We start from the raw sequence: 15,338 nt of genomic DNA, 5'->3' as shown, positions 1-15,338 counted from the left end.
GAGATCGCTTTCTTTCTTTCCCTCGAAGAAAGAAACGATACGGGCGGCAGGCGTGCTTGGTAAAGTCACGACAACTGAGACAGCAATACCACTGGTATGTACTCTCTCTGTAAACTAATATAAGAGCGTTTAGATCACTAAAGTAGTTATCTAAACACTCTTATATTAGTTTACGGAGGAAGTACAAATCTAGATTTTTTTGGCTACTCAAGGAGTCAAGCTAGCCCATGTAAAACGTTAGTCCGTCACCGGTTTGATTGGCTACGATGCAAGCCGTAAGCAGTCTGGTAGCTCGGAATAGCCCCCAAAAAGGACAAATGAGACCTGCATACTTAAGAAGTCAAGCTAGTCCATGTCAAACGTTAGTCCGTCATCGGTTTAAGTGGCTCCAATGCAAGCCGTAAGCAGTAGGGCCTTACGTGGCCTGCTTACCTTGTCGTCGTGTGACGAGGTCGGAAGACTCAGACTAGCCAATAGATAAAAAAAAACTGCTGCTCAAGCCAGTCCGTCACCAGTTTAAGTGGCTTCAATGCAAGCCGTAAGCAGTCCGGCCTTAGACTAGCCACAATGGGTAGTAACATAGAGTAGTAACATGGGCATGTTACTACTCTATGTTACTACCTCTACAATGGGGAGTAACATATGTGTAGTAACATGCAACACTTCATTTATTAGGCTATAGACTCATCTTGCCTTGATATGTGTGATGTTACTCATACTAGTAGTAACTAGTTATGTTATCATATACCTCTCTTTCTTCATTTATTGCTTGTCACATCATTTATTTTATCTAGATATGTGTGATGTTACTACCTATGTTACTCCCATTGTGTGTAGTCTTAAAGCATCTTCAGCCGTTCGCCCTCCCAGAGCGTCAAAAAAGAGCCTGGGAGCGAGCGGCGCTAGATTGATGCGTGGGGCGACTTAGCTCCCAGTCGTCTGCTCACAAGTCGCCCTGGGTTTGGCAACATTCCATAAATATATGCAAACTCAGCGATTTTTTGCACGAACTCGGCGAAACTTCATTAAAATTTGTACAAAAAACATGAACACATGCAAACCACGCCTGAACTACGCCAAACTACGCCTAGCCGCCACCGCCGTCGCCATCGTCTACATGCCGAGAAGCCTGTAGAAGCGGGTGTAGTTGTCGCCGTCGCCATCATCGTCGTCGTCGTCATCGTCGTGCGGCTGGCTTGGGCCAGCGCCGTCCCTGCTGCAGCCCTGGCCCGGGTCGCCGAGGCGCGGTGGCGCGCTGGACGGCCCGGCCTCGTCCTCCTCGTCGCTGTCGAGGACGACGACGCCGCCCTCCTCGCGACCGCGGCGCCGGGCCTGGAGCTCCGCATACGCCCGACGCTGGCGGCGTACCTGCTCCCAGACGTAGTCCTCCTTCGCCCACTTGAGGGCGGACTCGTCGTCGGGGGCCGCCATCTCGACGTGCTCCGGCTTCACCGGGAGCCCCCGGCTCCGGCTTCGGCCGGACCAGGCGGAAAGAACCGCGCGGGGAGGGCGGGGGCACCCTCGTTGATGACGAGGGCGCCGCTGCGGGTGCGGCGCCCGAGCGGCGTCTCCTCCGACTCGGGTTTGACGGGGCGGAGTGTGGCGGGCGAGCTGGAGCCCAACGACGAGGACGACCCTGGCTCCATCCGCCGCGGCGTCTAGGAGCTACCAAGGCGGCGAGAGAAGGACGGCCGCGGCGGGTACTTGAGGCGCGGCACGTTGCCGGTCTCGACGTGGTCGAGGACGGCCTCGAGGGTGCGGCCTGGCACGCCCCACCACTCGCGCCGCCCGTCGGCGTTGAGGTGGCCCCGCGGGATGACGCCGTTGGTGGAGGCGATCTGCTCCTCGCAGCGGCACTGGAAGTACATGGTCCAGAGGCTGTGGTTGTCGGCGGCGTAGCACGGCTCGTTCCGCTGTTCCTCAGTCAGGGACGAGCGGATGCGGGCGATCTTGGCCCGCCGCGCCGCCCCTTCGGGCACCGGTGGCACCGGGACGCCGCCGGCGCTCAGCCTCCACATCCCCGGCACCCGCATGTCCGGGGCGTCGGGTACTCCGCCTCGTACAGCGCAGCGCCTCCGGCTCTTGGAGGTGGCGGCGGCCGAAGCCGTTCGCCACCGCGCCGTCGCCTGGGTACCTCTCGGCCATCTTTCTCGTCGGCGGGAAGAAGGGAGAGCGCTGCTTTCTGCGCCAGAGAGGGGGGAAAATGAGAGTTGTGGCGTCCACCGGCGGGGAGGTCTCCTTTTATAGACGTAGCTGGGCGGCGACGGGCTGCATGCCGGGCGACGCGTAGCTGGACGCGCGTCGCAGCGCGTTCACTGCGCTGCCCGTGAGGCATCAATGGAGGCTGACCGGCGCGGCAGCCTTCGCATTGATTCCCGCGGGAACCGAGGCGATGAGGGCGACGAAGCGGCGTGTCGTTTACTCGGCAGGTCCATCCGCTTTCGCGTCAAAACGGCTCGCCCCGGCGCCTCCGGGCGTCCCCCAGCGCGCCGGGTTCGGCCTGGGTCCGTCGGCGCCAGTTTCGGCCCAAACCGGCGAAAAACGGGCTCCTGGGAGCGCGATTGGGCCGATTTTTGGCGCCGGCGCTGAAAAACGCCTGGGAAGGGCCTGTTGGGGGCGCGGCTGGAGATGCTCATAGTGCCTTACCTGGCCTGCGTATGGTTTAGAGGAGGTCGGAGGTTCGGATCAGCAAAAAGAAAAAAAAACAAGATTTCGCTACAAATCAAACGTCAGATTTTTAGCCATAGTAAATCAAACACTTTTTTGGCAAATTTAATTGTTGCAATTTAGCCATGGTTAAAAATCTGGTATCAATTGTCCTGAAAAGAAAAAAAAACTGATGTCAATTTCTAACATTACCAAGAAAAAAAAAGATAAAATCTTCATATGTTCACATTTTTTTAGACAACTCTAGAGATCCATTATATACATGCCAAGCAAAAAGAGAAATAGCTTAGAAAATACCACACAAATCACAAACATGTGACCGTTTATTTAGTAGATTGAAAATTTATAGCCATGAAATTAGATTTAAGAAAAAATACCCACCATTTCCATTATAATGAATTGCTCTCTACCTCTAGCTTTTTCGTTTTTCTCCACCGAATGGACGTGGTTCGCATCATACCCCGTCCTCAATGCCTCAACTGAAGATAGGAGCCTAAGGGCATCTTCAACGGTATTCACCAAATCAGCTTTCCCAGATGTCTGCGGACATGTGCAATGGCTATGGTTGCAGCATACCAACTCCTCTAGGACCATGGCGTCTACTTCTTCTCCCTTGCGACCCTAAGGTTGAGGGTATCTTCCACGCCTCTATCTATTGGTCTCTGCGAGATGGCAACATATGTCGCTTCTGGACAAATTTTTGATGAAAAGTCCGTCTCCAAGCTCGCACCACTCCTATCCGCCCTATTTCCATGTCGACAACGGAAGTCCCATTCGGTTCGAGATGGTCTCCACCTCCGCTCATGGATTCAGGACATCTAGGGCACGCTCGGACCTGCGGCCATGGTGCAATATGTTGACCTTTGGCACCGTCTTCGTCACTTCCCTCTCTCTGACAACTCCGGCGTTGGACAGCCTCCGGCGTTTATTCTGCAGCCCTGGATCCTATTTTCTCCTTGTCCTCCTATTGTTGTGTTGCATTATGATTTTTTGTTCTTTCCTTCTCCGTCGTTCAATTCTTTCCCATGTCCTTCCTCCGCCGTCCCAAAGGAAGGAGGTAGATGTCATGACCTCGCATTGGAGATTGAGTTTTTTTTATGAGGGTGGGTGTTCGAGCCTTCGAGATTGGGTTTGAGCTAGCTCAAAAGAAATAATTACCCCTACGGCTGAGCTTGGAGAAGATACTAAGCCAGGGGGTATGGGGGCGTGGGCTCGGCATAGCCAATGATGGTGAGGTTCCAACGAGTCAGATTTGTCGTTGTCAAGGTTTGTGCTTTCTATGTTAATGTTGGTTGATTCTTTTATGATGTTGATAGGTTGTTTCGACATGTTGCAAATGAGTATGCGTTATGTCGCATGATTTTTATGCAATTTAGAAACATTTTGTGAAATGTAATATAGTTATTGTGTGTGCGTGTGTGCGTGCGTGCGTGTGTGTGTGTGTGTGTGTGTGTGTGTGTGTGTGTGTGTGTGTGTGTGTGTGTGTGTGTGTGTATTTTGGTTTCTCATGACGCCTCTCATTTTTATTGATTTATTGCAAGTATTGACGTTTTTATGCATAAAAAACTTGTTGCATGCATCTGTTTGCATGTTGCAAAGTTTTTCCATGGGGCTTTTATAGGATAATGGAGGTAAATGTTGCAACAAAGTTTTACATGCTTTTTCTACGAACATAATACATCACTTGACTCGGACTGGATAGTGCGGAAGTGTCAGCCGACGAAACCCTTTAATGCTTCCTCCATCAGAGGCATGTTTTGCCGTGCTTGACATTTGTCAAAACGATATTAGAGATTTTTTGCAATTATGATACCTTCTTATTGCATGCATTGGGAATATATGTTACACACAACTCGGTTATTTGTTGCAGTATATTTAACATATGGGTTGCCTTAGTAGTACATTTTGTTGCATTTTATTGAACAAAACAGTGGTGTTTTGTTGCAGCGTTTATGTTATTTGTTGTCTGGTGTGTATGTGTAATTCATTGTTCTTGTTGCTATGTTGATATAATATTATTGCACAGTCATGGTCATCTTTCTCATGAATCTATTTTGCATAGACGAGAAAGTTCTCATGCATACCAAAATAAGGTTGCATAAAGTGGCAGGCTTTGCATGAAGAAGTCTAGTATGATTTTCATTGTAATTTTTTACTAGTAATTCTGCATCCAATTGTGTTTTGAGAAATTCCGTTCAAAAGGCTGATTTTCATCTCGCGTGTCGACAACATCGAACGCGCGCCACGCGTCCATGTCGGACCCACACATCGCTTCCCTTCCTCTCCCTTTTTTCCTACGCAACATTGCGAGTTGCTCATTTTATTCATCTTTCTTCTTCCTCCCTTCAATGCATCCAACGCACCACAAACTGCACAACTAGCACATGCCAACTCTCGCTACTGCAATCTGGCACAAATCATGGACCGGCACCGTTATTGCCTCACCCTACTGCAAGCTCTCCTCTAAAATACCCGTGTTGCGCCCTGCTGCTGCGAACCCGAGACATGACCCCTGGTTAGTGCTCCTCGCCACCGCCGATGACTCCGTCCCGCTGCTGCAAAGCCAGGCCCCATTGAAGAATGGCCACCCCGCTCATTGCCGGTGCTGTACGCTGCTGGGCCGGCGACACATTGCTTTCAAAGGAGTTCCTACCTATGTGAACTCTCCCATTACTAGCGTTGCTGCAACTAGGAGCCTCGTGATGACTGCAATGTTGATGGTGTTGTGCTCATCGGGGTTGCAACATTGCTGGTGTTGTGGAGCTGCGCAAGCTTCCTGCTCAGTGTTGTCATTGTTGTTTGCGGGAGGCGACCACAACATTGTCCATGTTGTAATGAGTGATCAAAGGGCCACGTGTTTGCAATGTTATGCAAGTTTGAGGTGACCGCAAGATGGTCATGTTGCAAACGTCCACCGTCTGGACAAGCTGACTCGACAAAAATCGGCGGGCGGAACATGATCTATGTTGCAAATGGCAAGCACAACATGGTCTATGTTATAACCGACCAGTCGCGCTGGACGGCTAGTCCGAAGGTTCAGAAGTTGATGGATCTTTTCCTCGCTTTAGCCGACCGACGCATAGAGTCGACCATTGTCTTTCCATTGTATTGACTATTGTTTTCATTGATACTTATCCGATCTAAGATGCCTTTGGGTGTCTTTAATTAGGCCATGTCATCTGCCGCTGAAGATGACGCATCCCCTACACCCTCCTCATCATTGTCGTGGTCCTATGGGTGCTAGCTAGGTCTGCTTCCCTCCTTTACTTGTACTCCATCAACTCTCTTCCGTAGAGTATAGGTTTTTTCCCGAAAGATCCAGGGACGCTGGCTTCTACTCCATCAACTCTCAATATGTTAGCAGAGGGAGAAACTGTACAGTGGTCGGGAAACAGAAAAGAAACGCAACGGAGGACAGACTAAGAAAATTGTACGTCCTGGAAGGGGGTGTGACACACTTACCACCATAAGTTTCCGATTCTACACGACGAGTAATTACTCCAGAGATCATGTAACAACAGCTAGTCCAGATAATTTAATAGAACGACTCGACTAAATAACCCTAAGCACAACTAAGTATCTCTAAGCACGACTTAATCAAGCAGCTAAAAGTACGTGTAACGTCGTGATTTCAGAACTTCTAATAAGATCAGAGACGGCCTCAGATGCGTTCCGCTTCTTCCCCTTGCTCCTCGTCGCTGTCGCAGGCCCGAGCCCAGGGGTGTGCGGCCGGTGCGGCCGCACAGGGCCTCCAGGTGGCAGGGGCCCCCAAATTAGCAGCACATCATAGTCGCTTGTTGTTACTTTCCCTCTTCTGCTGGATGAAGCGAGATGGACTGAAGGAGAGAGGAGGGACAGTTTGACCAGGTAAGTTTAACGTCCGTGAGTTCATCGGTCCCAGTTTTTTTACAAATAGTTTGCTGGTAATTGTTGGATGTATTTCTCTTTAGTCTTGTTTTCCCATAATTTATACTCTTTTATATTAATTGGTGTAGAAGTCATGTGTTTCAAGATCCAAGTTAAGTCCTCTAAAAATCTATCTGAAATATATGAATCTGGTTACAAGAAATATAAGATTTTTTAGAAAAATTTACAGGATTTAATTCAACATCATAAAGGACTTATCGATAACTTGAATATACAATAGTTTTATTTTTATAGGAAAGTAGGCCTTAGTTTAGTGTTTGGCACAGGCCCCGAATTTTGCCGGCTCGGCCCTGCGCTGTCGTGGTGGATGATGTCGTAGTGGTGGTCGGGGAGGTTGGCCCTCGGGTCGTCGTCGTTGAAGACATCGACCTGGACGTAGGCGTAGCCGTCGCGCTTGAAGTCGGCGAGGACCCTCTCGTTCTCGTCGCGGTCGGCCTTGATGGCGTCCGTGACCTTGCGGAAACTCTCCGGGAAGTTGGGCAGGGGACGACGAGGCTTCTTGTCCCACTCGAGCAGCCACTTGATGTAGCTGTTCCGATGGTCCAGCTTCACCATCTTCTGCTTCTTGATCGGATACCCCGGCCCACGTACAGGTCGAACCTCAACCACGGGTGGGATGCCGCCTCGTTCTCCATCGGGATCGAAGCCTCCTCCGTCGAGACCGATCGATTCCGAGGGCTGGATTGTGTTGGCGGTGCTCCGCGGTGCCGTATATATATATATATATATATATATATATATATATATATATATATATATATATATATATATATGAGCCCCCCGCAGCCCGAATTCATTAAGAGCATCTTCAACAGCCGCGCTAAGCGCCGCGCGCAAAAAACCTATTTGCCGCGCGCGCTGCGGCTGGTTTTGCGCGCCCGCCTGCGCTGGCTCCAGCAGCCGCGCTATAATACAACGCGCATGCACTGCTCCAGCAGAGCGCCAAAATACAGCGCGCGCGACTCGGCGGGCATTTTGCATATATGAGATATTTTGGACAAAAATGCAATGAACATGTGAAATTTGACACAAACAAGTTGATGAATTAAAAGTTCATGCCCACAAGTTCAAAATCATGCCCACAAGTTTATCCAACCAAGTTCAAATGCAAACTAAAGTTCAAGACATGAAAGACACATCAATCTTCATCTTCCTCGTCTTCGTCCTCATCTTCCGAAGACGACTCTTCCGCCTCCGAAGATGAATCTTCCTCCCTCTCCTCATCAGGCACCGCATCACACACCGCATCATATGAAGCTCCGACGGTGTTGGCAAGTTCTTCAACGGCATCTTCATGGGAATGTGTGTGAGAAGGCACATCGAAAGACATTCCACCCATGGCGGCCGAAGGTGCACCCATGCCTCCCATGAGAGAAGCAAAACTCATGCCTCCCATGGCGGCCATAGAGTCGGAGGGTGCTCCAAAGCCACCCATGCCTCCCATGGCGGCCGAAGGTGCACCCATGCCTTCCATGGCGGCCGGAGGTGCACCCATGCCTCCTATGGCGGCCGGATGTGCACCCATGCCTCCTATGGCGGCCGGATGTGCACCCATGCCTCCCATGGCTCCGAAGCCACCATGCCTCCCATGGCGCCGAGGCCACCGCCACCCATGGCGCCGAAGCCACCGCCACCCATTGCACGAACCAAGGCTCTTTTTTGGATCAAGACTTCTTGTTGGGCAAGGTTGACATACTCTTTTTGCGCCGCATTGAGGTTAGATGTGTCCAAGAAGAACAAGTGCTTCTCCCATTCCAACAACTTAGCTCGCTCCTCGTTGCTCACTTTCCTCTCCTCCAAAGCCACATTTCTCTCCTCGGCCGCCACCCTTCTCTCCTCGGCCGCCAACCTCCTCTCCTCGGCTACGTCATCTTGGTTCCTTGCCATTTTCCTCACCTCATTGGCTTCGACCCTTGCCTTCACAATAGCTTCCATAGCATTTTTGAGCTCATCATCTCCTTTCCTCTTCTTCTTTTCGGTTTTGTCTTTCTTGCACCCATCCGGTCGTTTTGGCTTCGAGTATGAAACCAAGTTGGGTTTGGGGCTTCTCTTGCCGTCATCACTTGATGCATCATCCTCCTCCTCATCATGATTCATCTCAATTGCTCGCTTCCGTTTGTTGCTCAAATGCAAATCCTCCAAACCATCACGCTTCTTCCATTTCTCATCATCCTTTAACACTTCATAGCAATGAGGCAAGGTAAAGATCCTGGCTTTCTTGATCTTCTCCTTCTTGGTTGTCCTTGTCTCTTCTTTGAACAAGTTTTGTGCAATGTTGTACTACAAGAAAAACAAAACAAGTTAGCACTTCGGTCACCAAAAACAAGTATGATGAACATATATGAGATGCCACTTACTCGATCATCCTCATTTGTGCCACTTGGGTTAATCTTGTCAACGGCCTTTTGTACGGCCGCCCACTTATGACAATCCGAGTTGATTGTCGACCATCGGGACCGAAGTGATCTCTCGGAGCGGTCAATTCCACTCTTGTTGTGAGCATCAAAGTGTTCTTTCATTCGCCCCCAATACGCGTCTCTACTTTGATCACCTCCAATGGATGGATCCCTCGACACTTGCAAATAAGTATAGCATAGTAACTTGTCATCGTTGGTGCTGTAATTGCCTGCTCTTCCTTTCGGCGCGTCGACAATGCCCTCACCCTCCTCGTCCACCTCAAACTCATGGTCTTCGAAATGGATGTCATTGGTTTGAGACCAATGCGAATTGTTGGACCCAACACCCATAGTGGACATGTATGCATCATCATTGAGACTACAAAGTTTTTTGAACAATGCAAATAAGCTATCTATATGCATCATCATTGAAAAAATAAGAAGAAAAGAAAAGTTGGAATTTTTTTCACCTTGGGGGCATTTCGTCGAACACGTGGTGCGCGTCGGCGGCCGGCTCAATGAGTGAGCTCGCCGGCGCTTCGGTAGCCGCCGCGGCCGTCGAACGCCCTGCAAGCTTCTTTCCCCTCGCCTTCGTGGTGCCGGAGCCGTCCGCCGCCTTGTTTTTCTTTGCGGATGTTTTGCCCTTCTTCGTCCGCGCCGCATTGGGGACCTTCTTCGACGGTGCGGCGGCGGCACGGGACGGCGCCGGCGCGACGCCACCCGACGCCGTGGTCATCCGCGGCGGCAAGAAGAGGCTGCGCGCGAGGCCGACGCTCGGCGGAGCTCCGGCGGTGGCGACGCCAGTGCTTCCCGCACTAGGGTTTTCGGCGGCGGCGGCCGGGGGGGGGGGCGGCTGTACAATGGGGTGAGCGGGGCGCCGGTGTGTGCGTCCATGGGTGGGTGGCAGGGCGCCGGCGCCGGCGCGCGCGGGGCGTAGTAGGAGGAGAGGAGAGAATGCGGCACGAGCGCTCGAGTGTGCCGCGCGCTGTAGCTGGCGCCCGAAATACGCCGCGCGGGTTAGTGTTTTCGACCGCGCGCCCAACCCGTTTTAAGCGCGCGCCGTTTTTGCGCGCCCGCTGGAGCGACCCGACGCGTTGCGCGCGCGCTAAAACAACCTATTTTGCGACGCGGCTTTAGTTTAGCGCGGCTGTTGGAGATGCTCTAAAAGACGGGTTCATTATAACAATACTATATATGAAAATTCGGGTTGCGATAATAGCCCATGGGCCGTTTGCTAAGGAGTACGTTTCCAACGGGGTCGATACGTGACTATATATACATGGCCCGGAATCTGTTCACCAGGCCAACATTATCCACAGCCCGGAATCGAACTCGATGGAAAAGCAGGCTTCGATCTCGACGGAGAAGAAGGCGGTGGCGGCTGCCGCTGGGGCCGACAGGTACAAGTTCGACCCGTACGAGGGGTACGGGATAAGGAGCAGAGGATGGTGAAGATGCACCAGCGGCACGACTACATCAAGTGGCTGCTCGAGTGGGACAAGAAGCCTCGCCCTCCCCTGCCCAACCTCCCCGAGGAGTGCCGCGAGGCCCTGGACGCCATCAAGGCCGAGCGCGACGACAACGAGAGGGTCCTCGCCGACTTCAAGCGTGACGGCCACACCTACGTCCAGGTTGACATCTTCAACGACGACAACCCAAGGGCCAACCTCCCCGACGACCAGTACGAGGTCATCGACGACGACAGCGACGAAGAAGCTTGATCAACACAGCAAAATATCTATCTAATGTGTTCCATGGATTAGAGTCGGATTTCTCCTGGCGATAGATCCATTGTGTCTTATTTTGCGATCAACTATTGGATCTTAAGAGCAACTTCAATGACGGGGCGACCCATTTCGTCCGCCCGCGGCCGTTTGGGTCGACGCGAACAAAAGTGGCGGCCCAACGCGCCAACCCAAACGGACGCGCGTCCATTTTTCGTTCGCGGACAACCCATTTCCGGTCCAATTTTGAGCCTGATTTGCGTCGGCGCGGACACAACACGGACGCGCGCACGCCTACTCTTCTCCCCGGGCCCGCCGGTCAGTGGTAGCCACCATCATTTTTCCCCAAAAACGCTCCCGTCCGCGCGCGCTCGCTCCCGCCCCAACCATGGACGACGCCATCGATCTCGACCTCGACCTCGACCTCGACGCCGCCGCCGGCCTCGCCTCCCTCGCCTCATCCGGCGCCGTCGCCCCCTCCGGAAAAGGCAAGCCTCGTGCCCCACGCAAGACCGCCACCGCGACCAAGCCGAAGAAAGGTGCTGACACCCGTACAGCGGGCAAGCGAGTCGGCCAAGAGGAAGGGCCGGAGGCACGCCGCGGACGCGAGGATGAGGCCGCCGCCGCGGCCGCCGCGTAGTAGGAGTTCAGCAATGCCCGCGTCGCGGCGGCAACGAGGGAGGCGCTCTACATGCTAGGGGTAAACCCTAGCCAGCACAGCCTCGTCCAAGCCGCCGTCGCCGCGGCCAGCACCGGCTCGTCGGCGTTTCCTCGGATGGTGCTGCCCGAGTCACCCCGCGCGTCGGCTTGCAACCCGGTCCCCGGCTTCCACGTCTATCCACAGGCCTCCCGCCTCTTCAGGGAGTGCTCAGCCGACGTGAGCGTGGTCGCGCCTTCCACGCCTGCGCCAGCGTCCATCGACCCGAACGCCACCCCGGTGGTTGGTGGCTCGTCGTCCGGCGACACGAGGAAACGCGCGCGGCAGTCGCCGGCCGACGGGCTCCCAAACGCCCGTAACCTGTTCGAGGGAATGCCGTCCGCCGTCGATGAGGACTTCATGCAAAACCTCATCTTCGAGGCCGGCATGAAATGGGTCGACGCGTTGGGCGCATTGCCGACCCAAATGCAAAACTGGGCGGACGCCGGACGGGCGGCCGACCCAAACGGACAAAAAGCGGACAAATGCGCCGTCCGTTTGGGCCCGACCCAAACGGACAAAAAGCGGACAAATGCGCCGTCCGTTTAGGTCGGCCCGTTGGAGTTGCTCTAAGTTTATGTCCGCAAGTGATGATATTGTATGGATCGGAACTACTAGTGTTCTCCTAGTGCTATTTGTGTGCCACTTATGTTATTGAATCTCTCTGTTACGTCTCATCAGTTCGGGGATCGCAGCTGTCACAGATCTTGGCAGGGCTGGTTGGCTGAAATAGTAAATACCATAGGCAATGAACTAAGCAGGGCATAGTATGGCAGAAGTGTAACTAAATCTGCTTATCGTTCGTTTAACTGTTATAAAATTGCATCTTGGGAAAAAGATGACAGCAGATTCATAATCGGGTCCTTCGTTTAACGTCGTTTTGCAAATTGCAGTTGCAGGCAGGATATCTGACAAATAGACCAGTGTGGCTCAGTGTATGCAAAATTATGGATCAAAGATTTGTTCCTGTGCAGCTGTTGACAATAGTAGTATCTATTATTATTAGTCTGTGTTGACTTTTTGTAAGTTAATGTCAAATCTGAATCTTCTTGTAGGTCTAAGATATGTTTTATCACTCCGTCCGGGTTTATTGGCCCCCTTCGTATTTTAGGTCAAACTTTGATCATCTGTAAAACTTTTTTTTGCGGGGGAAAAAAATTCCATTACTCAAGGAGGCATCTCAGCCATAACCAAGTTTACAAGAAAGTCTGGCCCTCCTGCGAACCAGACTGCAGTACGGGGGGTACTACGGCCATACGCAGCCAACACATGACTAGCGTTGTTCTGTCAACGGCTACATTGCGCAAATACAACCTCTCTAGCTTCAAGGGCTGCTAGACTAATCTCTTCAACGAGAGACCGGTGCTGTGATCTATCTGTCGTGGGTGCCTTGAGCATTGCCACAGCCTCCGCACTATCCATCTCAACAATGATAGGCATCGCCGTCCTGTGTAAGGCAAGGCCTAGGCCTTCTCTACATGCCGAGAGCTCCGCCTCCAGCGCACTCTCACATGTGCGGATTTCTCTGCATGCGCTATATCTGATATCCCCTCTATCATCTCGAAGGATCATGCCTCCTCCCGCTGCTCCTGTGGCTGCAAAAAGCTGCCGTCTGTGTTAAGTTTGGCCCAGCCCGCACTAGGGGGGCCCCAGCTCGGCCGCGCCATCGCTATCCTGCAGGGTTGCACGCGCGGCGGGCCATCGCAAACCACCATCTTCCCCTTCTCCATATTGGCATGTGGATGTTGCTGGATGCATAATAGTGAAGTAATGTAGCCATGTAAGAATCTACGAGAGGCCTCGGCAGTAGGTGGCGGTTTGTCATGGGTAATCTCATTGCGAACATGCCATACTCTCCACATGATCATGAGGACCACCAGCCTTGCCGTCTCATCCAGGGGTTCCAACAGGGCGAATAGCCACTCTGGCCCCGTGTCCCGGATGGTCTCCACCTTGGGTATGTTCCAGTCCATCGCCATGACCCTCCATAGCTCCTTCGCCAGTGGGCACCTGCAAAGCGCGTGGAATTCGTCCTCGCGTTCAACACCACATAGGGGGCATACGTCAGTATCCTCGAGGTGCCGTGAAGCCTTGTTGGCCCAAGTAGCAAGTGAATTTGTGACAACCCTCCATGCAAACACGCGTACCTTAGGAGGAGCAGGGCACCCCCATATGATCTTCCAGATGGCGCGACGACCATCCGGTGCCCTGCTCATGGCGGTGGCCAATGGACGCTCACGCTCGTCCATTGCCAGGCGGTACGCGGAGCGGACGGTGAAGTGTCGTTCTTCTCCGGCGCCCAGGCGATGATATCGTCAGTGACGTGTGGCGAGGTCCGGATGCTAGTGATGACGGCGACATCCGCCGGAAGGAAGTAGCGCTGTAGTAGACCGGTGCGCCAAGAGCCCTCGTCGTCGAGGAGCTCGGCCACCCTCCGCAGGCGGCAAGTGCCCTGCTGAGTGATGGGCTGACGCGAAGGCTCCCGTGGCAACCATCGGTCCCGCCATATGCGAATGTCCTGACCGTTCCCAACACGCCATATGATGCCCTTTTTCAGGAGCTCGAGGCCATGTTGGATAGCCTGCCAGGTCGGGGAGGAGTTCCCCAAGAACACCGTGTCCTCAAGGCGTCCATCATGATAGTATCGGGCCTTTAACACCTGCGCACACAAACTGGTGGGTTTAGTAAGCAAACGCCAGGCCTGCCTCGCTAGGAGAGCCTGGTTAAAAAGGCGGAAATCTCTGAACCCCAGACCACCCTTGCTTTTCTGAGCCTGGATCTTTGGCCAAGCAAGCCAGTGCGTCTTCCTCTTGCCCTCAGAGGCGCCCCACCAGAAGTTGCGAATCATTCTATTCAGGTCATCACAGACTGACATAGGAAGCTTAAAAACACCCATAATATAAGTGGGAATAGCTTGGGCAACTGCCTTTATCATGGTTTCCTTGCCGGCGAGAGAGAGGGTGTCACCCCAAGCAATAATCCTCTTCAATAACCGAGATTGCAATTCTGAAATTTACCTCGTGACATGCGTCCTTCGGGTGTTGGAAGCCCTAGATATTTCTCCTCAAATGTGACAGTACCTATGTTTAATGTAGTTCTCACCGCCTCCTTTTTGTCCAGAGCACAAGCTGTACCAAAGAGAGCACTACATTTGGCCGGATTAATAAATTGTCCGGTGGCATTAGCATATGTGTTTAGCACTTCCTGGACCTTTTGGGCTTCTTCCTCCTCTGCTTTAAAAATCAGTAATGTATCATCTGCAAACAGAAGATGAGACACCCCTGGAGCTCTGCGGCACACTTTTAGTGGGGTAAAGTCACCTTTTTCTTCTCCTTCTTTCAAGAGAGCAGATAGACCGTCAGCCACAAACAGGAATAAAAACGGGGACAAAGGATCACCTTGCCGTAACCCACGCGACGGTGCGAACGATTCCAGAAGGGTTCCATTGAATTTAACTGTATATCTCACCGAGGTGACGCAAGCCATAATCCAGTCCACCCACTGGCGAGCGAAACCCATCTTTTTCATCATTCGCTCCAAGAAGATCCAGTCCACTCTATCGTATGCTTTGGAGAGGTCCAGTTTATATGCGCAGAAACTTTTATTTGGGTCTTTCTCCTGCTGAATAAAATGAAAGCACTCAAACGCAATCAAAGCATTATAAGTGATCATACGTCCAGGGACAAAGGCGCTCTGCTTAGGGGAGATAATATCATCCAGTATAGGCCTCAACCGGTTTACCAGACATTTTTCCACCACCTTGTAGATGACGTTACATAAGCTGATTGGGCGGAACTCCGTGAGCCTCTCTGGGTTATCCACCTTCGGGATGAGAACAATCGACGTGTTGTTCACCCCCTCAGGCATCATCCCTGTCCAGAAGAATTCCTTGACCCCTGCAATTACCTGTTCTCTCATCACGTCCCA

This window comes from Triticum dicoccoides, chromosome 7B (assembly GCF_002162155.2).
Source record: "Triticum dicoccoides isolate Atlit2015 ecotype Zavitan chromosome 7B, WEW_v2.0, whole genome shotgun sequence".
NCBI classification, from domain to species: domain Eukaryota; kingdom Viridiplantae; phylum Streptophyta; class Magnoliopsida; order Poales; family Poaceae; genus Triticum; species Triticum dicoccoides.
This window is presented reverse-complemented; position numbering follows the sequence as displayed.